Here is a 13,999-nt window from a genome sequence, read left to right as displayed (position 1 = left end):
TGCTAATGTGCTATCAAATTTAGTTTCCTCTGACTCTATTTACTGCATGTCCCTGCCTTTTTCTCGCTCATGTTGTCCTTTTGCTTCTTGTTTAAAGTCTTTCATATTTTACTGTACAGTTTACAAATTGTAAAGCTCATCCGCAACGCGTTAATCAGTAATACTTTCCGAAAATACGTTGAAATTTCGAAATTGCGGAATATGATCAGAATGTCAACAGAGGATAATTCTGCAGTTTATTTCTCGAGTTTTTGTCGGTCTCTACGTTGCTCGGCAGATTATTACTTTCTTAGTGTAAACTGCCTGGCTGTGTAACCATGGGAAGAATAAACCGCTCCCAGGTAGTTTCCGCAGCCCTGGTTTTTGCGCCGGATAGTTATGACTGCTATATATTGCTGGTCCCACAGCTTGTAATCAGTACGGGCGGGTCGAAGATCCGAAACCTTATGTGCACAAGTTTTGATAATATCGACGAAGACAGTTGACCGAAGAGGATTCATTTGAAATGAAAGACTCCAAACGAAATTAAAAGTTCCACCCATACAGAATACCTCTGGGCATATTCTTGAATGAATCAGTACACAGCCACATTTTGCTGTTCTGATTTCGTCTGTTGATTCGGCGAGCTCCATTTATATTTTGCCATTGTCTTTTTTGTTACCTCAAGCAATAACAAAAGTTAATTGTCAATCCGACCGATTTTATTTCAGAAGAGCGTTGCGACTGACGTGACCATGAAATATAATCAGGTAGATTTCACTCAGAAGAACCAATGGAAAGGATTTCTACCCGGAAACGGCATTCTTTAAAATATCTTTTGCTTTGAAACACAAGGTCCTTAAATTCATATGGTAAGAAGACGATCAGTAATTATTCAAATCTGTGTCGTCAGCTGAAAACTTCGTATATCTCATTCAACTTGTAGGCCTCTTTCTCATTGGAACAGCTTTGTTATATATTGAATAAGCTGTCAGTCACAACCAGGAAACAATACTGGAAATGTGTATTATCCGCGAATACCTTCTGAAATGTTTACAGATACACATATATGGTTCACCTAGTTTCAAAAATAGTCGAAGAAAATCGAACTACCATTATTTAGTTTCTTTTGGTATCATTTGTGCGAGTTTTTGGGGCAACACGCATTGCAGCGGAAATCTTGTCGATTCACCGAAAGGTCTATGATACTCCAGAAAACATTTTATGTAAAAAAAGATCCTTGTTTTTCTGCGCAAGCAAAGAAAGTACAACGGTCTGACGGAAACATCGAAAGATTAGATAATCCCGCTACGGGAAAATCAAATATTAGTTGCCATGGGAACTGCATTACCTAACGTCGTTAATAATTTGTAATGGAGAGATATGTACGAGATCTTGTGCTATAGAGATACACAGACTTACCCCTGAAGTTTTGCAGATTTGTAACAACAACTCAAGAACATTTCCATTCAAACCTTCCACATCAACCGCCGATAATGCATGTGTTTGACAACAAACTCGACAGAAGATATAATTCAATGTCATTCGTAGTGTGTCTGTATACACTCGGATAAATTACTTCAAGTGTGAAGTAACCCTGTTGATATCATAAGCTGAGTTTCTTACACTCCTGAAATCATTAGACGGGTTATATCGTTGCGTCTTTGATTCGGCACTTGCCTTTACATATACATGTTTGAATATGACCCTAACCATCGGGTTAATTCGAATACGGAAAAGGCACTTCCATAGGGGGAATCTGCAGTAATGAGTCTAGGCAAGACTCGAAAAAAGCAAAACTTGAAAAGAGTACGGTATTGTGCTGAGATTTGGAAACTGACGATCAATCAGTTATAGAAAGACTTGATCCCTGTGTCTGCTGATGTGTTCGAAGAAATTATGGCGTGTCGCAGACCAAATATAGACAGGTAATTCGACTTTAGCTAGGGACACTTAAAAATAGTAGCATTGCGAAAGCTCGTTCGGGTTATGCAGGCACCATTGTGTGCTAGATATACGATTGCACGAATATAAATACTGACAGGCATCTACTGCACGAATTCAAATACTGGCAGGCATCTAATTGACATGTCTAATTAGGCACGAATAGGAGCGCGGTTCAAGAGGTTTTTTTGTCAATGGCAAAGAGTAACTCTAAAAACTTCAACGCTGCGTCAGTATTGAGATACTGAGATCTTGCACAGACATTGCAGGAGACAAACAGGCAGAGATTGAAGATGTCCGTGTATATGTCTGGAGTTTACATGTTCTTTTCGTACATTTTGCACTCACATTCCACACACACATTGTGATGGACGTCACTGGTAGCTGTTGAAACAATACGTCCTGGCTGATACATCTGCAAGGCGCTTAGCTATTTCAGTGAGTGTTTGATTAGAGATTCAAGTGAGCCTTAAATTCACACCAAAAGAAAAGTCCACATGAACGTGGTCACTGACATTGTGAAGTTTGGTATGAAAAGGGACTGGATTCTTCCCAACTGATGGTACGCATTGTCAACAAAAGGCAACGCGTAGTTTTGAACCTTTACGAACTACGGAACATCTTGTATTTAGCACAGTAACGGCATTATGGCTGTTCCGGTCTAATACGACTATGCGTCTGCTGCTGTACGAGGCCTGCGTGCGAATAGGTTCATATCATCTGTGCAAACATTGATACAGTACGTATAGTTTCAGGGAAAAAACACGGACATACATACAATGCACCACTATGATGGAACGCTTAATATAGTTTGACTACATGCTTTGTTCAAAATGGCTGGTACTTAGCGGGCATGACAAAGTCATAGCTCAAAAGTAGAAAAATCCATCTGCCTGGTCATTCTCTACGCAGAATTAATTAAGATTAAAAATCGAAACCGAAAATTGTTTATAATGTTCTTTCCGGAGAAGAATCAAATTTCATACTCACTCACCGTGTAGCATTCGCTAACGATTATTCGGCTACCTTCCTCGCCAGCTATCGTGTATCTCCTATCAGATTAGCGAAGAGAGACAGTATGGACAACAGATGGCCGACCCTATCCGTAGCCTTACATTGCTGATAATAAAATATGCAAACCTGTCTTTTTTCGCTCGCATTAAAAATAGCTTGACATTTGTGGGACCTGCAATATGGACACCGTGTGCGCATTGTTATTGGTGGAAGCTGTATGCCTATTAAATTGACACAAATAACCTTTTCAATGATTAGCTGTCGTTTGCTTGCAGGACGATTGTAAAGAAAATCACACTGCACGCTTAAATTAATCCTGTTTTCAACAACATCAGGACCGGTGAAAATAAATACAACAACATGTTGTAGCTACATTTACTTAAAATTATTGCCAAAGTATAATTCATCCACATTGTGGTAGGGATTTATTGTTGTTGTTGTTGTTGTTGTTGTTGTTTGTTGTTGTTGTTGTTGTTGTTGTTGTTGTTGTTGTTGATGGTGATGACGAGGAGGATGATGATGGTGGTGATGATGATGATGATGATGATGATGAAGGCAATGGTGATGATGATGATGATGATGATGATGATGATGATGATGATGATGATGATGGTGATGATGATGATGATGATGATGATGATGATGATGATGATGGTAATGGTGATGATGATGATGATGATGATGATGATGATGATGATGATGATGATGATGATGATTTTTTAATGATAACGTACATGTAGCTATTGTCATATCCCTTTAAAAATTATGATTCAACATGACATGTCAAAATATAACAGAATTGCGTACTGTTTACGAGGCATTAGATTTTTCATGGTCTGTTCTATACAGACGTATATATATATATATATATATATATATATATATATATATATATATATATATATATATATATATATATATATATATATATATATATATATATATATATATATATCTCATAAAGAACGTCTGTACCTTTTTTTCAGTGACTTGGCAAAACGTAGAAGATAATTGGAAGTGCCAAGGGCCAAACATTGACTATTATCAGTGGTCGGTTCTGTGCTTGAGCTGGTTTTATGAAATCCATCGTTGCTACATTTAGTGACAATATATATTACCAAACTTGCATAATTCATAAGTCGAACGTTTCCGACCGGCACATTCCAATGCACTGTGTTCTCCTTGTCTTATTTTGCCGACCTTGTAGTGTACTTTTTCAGTCTCAAATACTCACTTATCTACTTAAAGTCACCTACAAGAATGTTATACAGTGAATTGCTTTGGAGCATTGGCATTAGACGAACTAGACATACAGTCTAAATCGAGGTGTTGCCAACACTGTCAGGTGTAATTATCAGCTGAGCAGTAATTCCAGTCGACCACAGAGAAATCAACTCTGCCAAAGTTGAAACATTGTCTTGCAGCAGGTTAGATGGAGTCAAAACAACTGCACCTGAAAGCAAGTGATAAGACTTGGACATTGTGGTGGTGTTGTTTTGACTACGTCTGACTCCTGCTAGACAATGTTTCAACTTTTGCAGAGTTGATATTTTTTAATGATCGATTCATGTTACTGCTTAGCTGTTAATTGTACCCGACAGTGTTGGCAGCACCTCGATTTAGACAATATGTCTAGTTCGTGCAATGCCAATGCTTCAAAGCAATTCACTGTAATGATTTCTAACAGGAGAAAAAGCTTGTATGCTTCTTCGGAAGATATTAAGTTAGATATAACATGGAAACATTCGGAGTACGAGGATATATATATATATATATATATATATATATATATATATATATATATATATATATATATATATAATATATATACATACATACAAAATGTATACAATGTGCCCTCCCGGCTATCACCATAATGGCTTTATGGCAACCTCTGAAATATATATATATATGTATATATATATTTTCATACAATACATAAAGTGCGTATACGCTTCTATATAAACTGCTATAAGACAGTAAAGTTCGTGTCATTAATGAGTAATTAAACTCATAGGTTCCCCATATATGTTTTGATATTCAGAGTCACAATGCAAATTACCTTTAACAAAGTTTGAAATTCTAACTGGTCGCAAACATATGAATAAACTTGCGGCAAAAGTTAAGCTTTTTTATATTTTTAATGAGAATTTTCATAATAAGCTTATACAAGCTATACAGCAGCAAAGAATCCAAATGATTCAAAATTTGTTCCCGATGCGTAGTTCTGCTAATGGCATTAGCTGTATTTCCATTGGGAGAAGTTTTTTTTCAAGAATGGACAGACGTACGTACTAAATGTGCTGGCCCAAATCATATTGGCGTTTGGTTGTTCTTTTTCCGTCTCTCAAAGTGTCATTCACCCTAAGAACTCACATAGATTGCACCCTTGTAAAAGAGGAATAATGATATCAAGAAAAAGGCTGATTCCATATCGTTGAAACAACTAACTTATTCAATTGAGGTAATTGGCATCGCCCTCGATATCACTCAGGAAAAAAAGAGACAAAAACTGTAACTCCGAAGATTTACAGACAAATTTGTTCTTATTAACTGTTGACGGACAATCTTTCGCTAAGAAATCGTTCAGTTATGAATTGAGAAACTTCTCATGAACATTCAGAAATACACTGAGCGGCTGCAAAGGCTTGAATAAATGACACAAAGCTAGCAGAGATAGGGCATCATATTGACAGGTTGCCCTCAACAGGGAGCTGCTGTCTGTGATCTGTGGCGACACGAACGACTGAGAGACGTACCAGAAGACGAAAGTGAACAGCATGTCTACGAGATAAATTAACCACTTTTAATGCAGGGGAAATGATAAGTACTGTCAACAGGACACGAGCTGTCATGAGACGGAAAACGACTGCATAAGATGAGGACCCAAAAAAATCACATAAGAGGAAAATAAGACCCCCGGGCTGACATTCCAGAAATTGCTTGCATTGACACCGGATATCGTCAGGATCTGATAATGGCTTTGTAATCAAGAATGCTAACCTTGCAGGCAAAACACGTGTGCCACTCTGTAGATCACTGGTTTCCTAGAATTTCATGAGACGGAGACGAGCTGTTTTGCATGGCTAAGTAGCATGGGAGAATGAATTTCTGCAACTGGATTTTTTATTCGGCCAAGTTTGCAGGAAGAACAAATTTAAAACTACCCTCTTGATTTCGTCATCACCTAATATTCTCCTCACTATCAACAAGTTTCCAAAGTATTTGACCTGGCGCAAGAAAACTTATTAAAATTTTTTCTGCCTCTGCGAAGGATCAGATATGTTCCAATAAGGCTAGTTTTCAATCGGGTTCGAACTCACAACATACGGCATCAGTCGCCTAGCGGAGAGGCAACAGACAGAACCGCTCGGCTAAATCCCCACTCTCAAAAAAGAATACCTCGAAACATTCACCTCCGAATGGGGTTTGGTTTGTTCTTACAAAGACAGTGACAGCCATTATATGCTTGATTAACAAGAAACCTAATCTTGTTTTCTTACCAAGCTATTAATTCACGACCAGAGTAATTGAATTTCTGGGAACAATTAAGAAGCTAACTTCATATGTATTCACCGCCGAGATTCTTTTGAAAGTGCGATAAATAAAAACCCAGGAGCCTTGGGTCTCCGAGGACAAGCGAATAGTTTAAAGGAGAGATCAACCTAACCTGAGCTTCAGCAGTGAAGATTAAGTTTCTGAAGCTAACCACAGCCTTCCATTTATTGCCAACCTTTATTGATGGATAAGCGCTGAACGATGTTTTAATTCGGTCACAGTTGTTCGTGTTTATTCGGAATATTTACTTTGCACTCGCGCCATTCCTTGGATCAATATTCCATATGAAAGAAGCGGTTTGGAACGCTTGGACTCACACCTGTAGTCGAAGTTTTTGTCTTTTTACGGAAAATGCTTTTGTTCGCGATCAATGAAAGTCAGCTAACCTAGCGCAAGGCTTGGTCACCCATAATACTATCTGAACCTTTTTTATGTCTCGTCATTGTTACCCAAGGCTACAATTCCCATAACCAATGTGACATCCATTATTGATGCTGACTTTTTTTAGCATTTCCCTAGTTCCTCTCAAAAGACTGTCGCTCTGATTCAATCCTTCGCCGTCACAGAGAGAATTATATTCCCGGCCAGTCTCTAAAAGGAAGCTTTAACGAGGTCTTACCTGCTCCATAGGGGGGTTTACCGTAATCGCCCGCTGATAACACAATACGGCAGTCGGCGCGAGATCAGAGGAACGGTGCATGCTTAGCTCAAATCGTCTAGACTACCAGCTAGAAATTGAACAAGTCAGGAAGGGCTTTTTCGTCGCAGCATGGAGAGCGTCACCGTTAAATTACAGCTTATTTCTCAAATTTGATCATATCTATTCGAAATGTGAGAAGATTATTTTGTGAGGTTAGCGTCACCTCAGTGCAATTCTGAGGCTATTGTGACTGGGTAATTAAACGGTGATTCGATAAGGCCGTTAATGTTTTCGCTGGCTCTCCTTACATCGGAGTCTATGAAATTTTGATGGCTATCTGAAACGTTAAAGCAAGACAGATAATCTGAGTTCTATGTAGTTCGATTGTAAACATCTACGGCGTGCAAACAACTAGTACTTCAGAACTTCTTGTTTCGTCACGTGCCAGAGCCGTATAATACTGCGCACTTTTTTTTCAAGTTCCTAGCCCAGAGCGCGAGCAATGCATACATGCGGCTGCTTAAAATGTGGATCACTCGTTCCAAAATTCGAGCTTAAGACTTGTCTTTCCGATCATATTGCCGGGATTACTTTGTCCTCGACGGCTAATCCTCAATTCGTGCAATGCTCGAAGGAGAAAAGGGGGGGGGGAGATAGAGAGATGAATGTTTTTCCAAGTTGAGACTATTATGCAACTTGCTTTTCACGTGTTCATGGCGTGAAATAGTAGTCCGGCATCAGTTTTGATCAGGCTGACTACAGAAGGCAAATATCTCAACTAAACCTTACTTCCTCGTATAATATCGCAAAGTATTAGGAGTGAAAATTACATATGTTTTATTTATGTTAAACGCTAAACAAAATATATATATATATATATATTATATATATATATATATATATATATATATATATATATATATATATATGTATATTTATATATATATATATAATTTAACGTATGTATATATACTATATATTGTACATATCTTATATATACACTATATATATATAAATAATTATATACACACACACAGACACACACACAGACACACATATATATATATATATATATATATATATATATATATATATTTATTTATTTATTTATTTATTTATAAATATATATATATATATATATATATATATATATATATTTATTTATTTATTTATTTATTTATTTATTTATTTATAAATAATGCTATTTAAATCTCTGATGTGAAGTTTGTCATTGGGCAACCAACCAAGGTGATTTAACTAAACGTTTACAAATACGCTTTTAATATCAATGTGAATTAACTGCTGTTAGTCTTCAGTTGTCGTCTTCATTTCATGGCAAGCATTATGTATTATCTAGACAGTCAGTTGGCCAGACCGAAAGTCGACTCTAGAAATGTTAGTAAGCTTACCGTTTGGCTACAAGGGGTCTAATTGAAATCATATACATTGTATGTAAATAGATAATAGCCGACGGGACTGTGCAGTAACTGTTATGAATTGTTGGTGTTGTGTTGTGTTGTGTTGTGTTGTGCTGTGTTGTGCTTAGCTGTGTAATCTTGCATTGTCTTGTCTCGTCTTGTCTTTACTTTTCTAAGTTCTCTTTTCTTGTCTTTTCAGTCTGTTCTTGTCTTATCGTGTCATGTAGGTATGACTATGTGCCACATTCTATTCTATTATAAGTTTATGACGTCAGAGACGTTCACTTTATGTAACGATTTCGGTTCGGAAGATTTCAAAACGACTAATGTTATTAATTAGAATCGAATGTTTAAGACACTGAAAATTAAAAAAACACATGTAATTTTTATATTCGAAAAAAATCATAGTGTCAAATATGCGTTTGAGTTTTATAAGCGGATTGGAGTATCAATCTAAAATTAATATAGATGAAACGTTATAAGACAATGACCTGCCGTTGAACCTTGTGCAAGGGAAACGTTTACATTGGTCAATACATTGCACGTGACACAAACGCTTTCTCTCTCAAGAATTTTTGTATTTTCGGACTTCGTTGCTGTACTCAGAGAAGAAAAAGAAATACTGCCTTTTTGATCAACGAAGCTCTAAATCTTCTTGTCGCGATTCTTTCCAAAACATTTGACGCCTTTAAATTACAATTTAACCAATTTAACGAAAGACTATTGGTCAGTTTACTGTTGACCTTGCCAAACGACAAATATGTGTACATCTCTTTGATTCCGCGCCCTTCTATGACGAAATAGTTCTAACACTAATCGTCTGCGGCAGAATAGAGCGGTATTCAATGCACGGATTTATTATTCGTCTTGCTTGCTAGATAAGCGTCCATGCACACGGACGATAAATAACTTTCTCAATGGAATTGTAATGACGATAATGCCATTCAGAATAGATCAAGAGAACTTGATTTGGAAAGAAATTTTGCTGCAGTTTATCCGCATTAAAATTCCGCCATGCTACGGGTATTCTGATTTCATCCAAATCCACCGTGCTTTATGCAGATATAAATGACGATCTCTTGTGGGGCTTTGACGGTTCAAAATATCAGTGAGGACATTAAGCATTGGCCGGTAGTGCGGAGAAATCGAGGGCTCCGTCAGATTGGAAAAATGCAAAGTCCGTCTGCAGCTTTTAAAGGGTTCTAATTATTCTGTCTCCGTGACATTAGAGCTTCGTTCCGGCTTCAATTTGTCTTATCTACGACCGTTACTGGAGCGAAAAAAAAAGAAAAAAAATGAGCGGTTTGCGATAGCTTCATGGGCGCAGTACACCAACTCGGTACAGACACCTCAGTCGTCTTTTGCCGCCACATTTCCTGTGTCGTGCGTGTTTGCGATCCGAGGGTTGATAATTTGACAATTTTGACTTGATATGTGATAGGCAGTAGAACAACATGTCTATAAAAGTGTTCAGTTCAGTCATATACATAGAATTTTATTCAACCATTGACCTCACACTGTTTAAACTTGACGAATGCGCCGCTAGAATATTGAATATCGTGGTTGAGCACGATTTTAAGGCGTCTTGGGTTGATTGAAATGGTGTAAAACAACCACTTTTTCGGGTTCACAATTTTAAACAACGTTATCTATTTATGCATCAGTTACATTTACGCGCGCGCGGGAAAGTCGCGTAGCTATTTACTTATTTAGTGATTTAGCTGAGGCTATATACATGCGCAGGCGCTTCTTTGTCACATATATACGCTCGTGTGTTGAATCGTGCGTGACTACACAAAAACCTAATAGATATGAATAGTGAATAGAGTTGGCGACTATCCACTGCATTGCTGAGGGTACATTCACCGGTAAGCAAAGCGGTACTTTGACCAGAATACAAGCCGTTATTCGGCACCAACGGCTGGCTCAATTCACAATTTTGGGCATCTTTGTAATTGTTCACGCCTCCGCAGAGTTTGGATGTTGCGCTACTTACATATAACAATATCAAAGGTGAACGCACGCGGTCAAACAAAATAATTTTGCCGGTCGATCGCGCAGCACCGTTAACAAGTTTCGAAATTACAGCGCGAACATCACCTTTGACCTTCAATATTTGATGCTCTCCTAATTTATTCTCCAAGTGAGTTTTTCCATGCTATCTTAATTTGTCTTTTCTAGAGTAAACTTGCTTTCAGTTCCTGTCGTTTCGCCACCTCACCCATTCGAGTACAGTGCTGTATCGATACGCCATTGTACTGCATACATACGCCATGCTTAATATCTATAGACTATGCCTGGAACTCTCGTATCGCCTACTCGCGCTCATGTTACGACTTACTCATTTATCTCTTTGAAAAAAAAATCGGGGAGTTGTGTGTGTTTCGTTTCTTTTTTTACGAAACAGAATTTCATAGTTCGCTTGCTCTCTTTTTTTTTCACCGTGGTTGCGTTGTGCATCTCTCATTACATGTTATTTTTTAGAATTTAAACTAAAATATCGTTGATGAATCGCTGGAATCATTATGAACGAATTTAAAAGTGCAGATGTGCGTTCATGATAATGCGCTTAAATGTCACCACGCTCGGGGAACAGATCAGAGCGTTAAAACTTGGATACTACACGTTAAATTAGAGTTAACAACATTGACTTACGGCCAGACATCATGGAAGTGAGACAGTCATGATATGAAATGTCGAACCGTGAGAAGGGGATATAACTGAAATTTGCTGGCGGGAAAGATTTCGCAAGAAACAGGGGTCGGTTTACTGAAACTCAATGGGCTAAAAGAAATGTACAAAACAAAGTTAACGTAGAAAGAAATAGTGCAGGTAGTTGAATATAGCTAGCAGAGGTTACTGTCTCCATTGCATGATATAATCGCGCTCATAAAAAAAACTGCCAACCAAAACCGCCATGGCGTATATACTGTACATCTAAACATACACATGTACTAGATCTTGGCAAGAACATCTTGTCTTTGGTCTATTTTTGTCTCTAACAGTGACGCACAGCCAGGCGGCTTGCTCGATGAACAGATGCCGACGTGGGCTTTCAGCGATACGGCGCAGTGCAAATGAGGTGTGACTGTGTACTCTTTTGGGGCTACAATGATCTTTTTTCCTTTCTCGGACTGTCACTTAAAACGAAACCAGTAGAGGGAATTAGGATACGTTCAATCTTTGAACGTCAGAGAAACGACAGTTGTTCTTCGAATGCATATATGGCAACGTAAAGAGAATGTCTCCGTGTGTATATGTCTGGTCATTGACGTGAAGATGAGGGATCACATTTCTCCTCGCGTCCAATTTATAAATATCAAGCTCTTCACTGCTGATTTAGTCTCGCCGCAACCTTTTTTGAAACACACAGCCTCAATTTCATATCGAATGTAAAATTATGCTTTCCCACTACTTGGGTTCCTTTCGACATTGAGGAATAAGTCAAAATGAAAGAAAGGAATGGTGAGTCATTCAAGAAACGGTACAATTGCACCTCCTTATGCGTATTCAACAGACAGGCGTTTTCATCATTTCCAATGTCAAGTGCGTCAATAGACACAGACGGCCTGTGTCAAGGCTTAATGCTAAGATCAGTGTAGTTGAAAACCGTAGTCTATATGGGCTGTCGACACATGCGGTCACGTTCTCTTAGTTAATTTATGCATTGGATGCACATTGGCAAATACAAAAATTCAACCCGTCAACACGCAGCTTAGATTCCAAGCGATAAGGAAAATATCGATGTGATATTTTGACTTTGAGGGGAAAATGTGCACCTGAACCAAGTCAATAAAATGTTGGGTTGGTTTGTTTTTTTGTTCGTAAACCAGTGACATGCACAATTTACAAGCGATTGTCTTTCTATGAGTCATTCCCTCATCTAGTTTGACTCTCTGTCATCCAAGCTGTAAAACACTTTCACTGAAACACTCTCGGCTCAAAAGTTCTGCAATATTGGAACCATTCAGTCACGGCATCTAGTGTCGTCTACTCAGGCGGGCATTCGCTTCATATCAAACCCCCTTGCGAATATTAACTCCGCCTCGGAAAAAGTACTCAGGGATAGGAAGTTGAAGGATGGTCAGCGCCAGATAAGGTGTACCAGTCTGTGCCCTTTTAGTCAAAGATCGCGGGTTACGTGGATTGGTTACAATCATCCACTTCAACATTGGATTTTACAGCGTGTTATACACGCAATCAAGTTGTATGCAAATTATCATATACGTTGACATCAGATAAAATTCCAGGAAGCAAAAGAAAAATGCGAGATCGCATTGGAACAAAGTCAAATCCAAAAGAATATAAGAATCATCGAAATAGGAAAAAAGTCTCTAGCTCTAAGTAAAACAGTGTACTTGAGACAATGTTTTCGCCTTTTTTGTGAATTTCATTTTTTATAAAAATACAGAAAAAAATACACATCGCCTGGTTGTTATTGATAGCCCAGGGCAGAGCAGTAACCTTCTTAAAACATTTGGAAAATCCAGAAATAATAATGTCTATAAACTTGCCTATAACAGCTGGCGCCTTGGCCAATGCTCGTAAAGCTGATGTATATATTTTAATTTCAGAAGTCTTTTCATTTTAAGTCACATCTCAATTGCAATATGTTCGCGCCAGTATATGTAACAAAGTTGTATATTGAACGAAGGTCCTTTATTAGACGGTCTAGATCTCGGAAAATTTGAATCACGCATACGTGTACCTATCTTATTCAAAGATGCCATGACATCGATCGTGGAGAGACTTATCTAATTCACTTGCAGTAATTGATTCATTAGTCTGCCTATGAATTTTAAATCGCTTCTTTTCTTCATAGTAGGAGCGGAGAGACCTTTCATTATTCGCTGAGGCGACATTACTCGCGAGATGATACATGCAGAAATTTTCCAGCCCCGCACTTTCAAAAAATCCATTTCCTTTTGCAGCCTGCGCATTTGCAGAATTAAAAAAATTGCCTCGCGGTTTTCGGGGAATCCGCTTTCTCTTTGAGACACTCTAGATTCACAGAGTAAGGAAAGACCAGAAATATTACTGCCTACACCGCATCCAAATGGTATAATGTTTCAAAAGAGCCCATCGCCTCAGGGGCAGAAAATTCGTATGCACACATTGCTGAATATCGCTGCGAAGTCAGTTAATCAGCGCGCAAGTGAGAACGTCTTTTTTCTCTCTCTCTTTCACCACGCACATGATTACTATGCTGTGAAAGAAGCTAGAGATCGAGAACTCAATTAGTACACATGCAGATGGCCAACTGATGACCACCTTTTTATCAATATCCTTTCTTGTTTATAGCTTACAACTATAAATTGACGTGAACCTGAAAAAGGGTCAATGATCACAACGTACACCCAGTATTTCATACGTCATGTATGCGAGTCTCTCCCTCTCTCTCTCTCTCTCTCTCTCTCTCTCTCTCTCTCTCTCTCTCTCTCTCTCT

General features: G+C 38.2%; 1 protein-coding gene across 3 annotated transcripts in view; it reads right to left on the bottom strand.

Moving 5' to 3' along the window:
- Window positions 1–13,999, bottom strand: part of LOC139115858 (glycine receptor subunit alpha-2-like) — a 145,843-nt gene that overhangs the window by 89,457 nt on the left and 42,387 nt on the right. Inside the window, exon 1 of one of the 3 annotated variants that reach the window (XM_070678259.1) lies at window positions 2,918–3,029. The exons of the other annotated variants lie outside the window; for them this stretch is intronic. The gene's annotated coding sequence lies outside the window, so the exon portion shown is untranslated. Of the gene's footprint in view, window positions 1–2,917; window positions 3,030–13,999 lie in introns of those variants that run through there. 3 annotated transcript variants of the gene reach the window in all.

The sequence above is a fragment of the Ptychodera flava genome, chromosome 17, assembly GCF_041260155.1.
Source record: "Ptychodera flava strain L36383 chromosome 17, AS_Pfla_20210202, whole genome shotgun sequence".
NCBI lineage: Eukaryota > Metazoa > Hemichordata > Enteropneusta > Ptychoderidae > Ptychodera > Ptychodera flava.
This window is presented reverse-complemented; position numbering and strand designations above follow the sequence as displayed.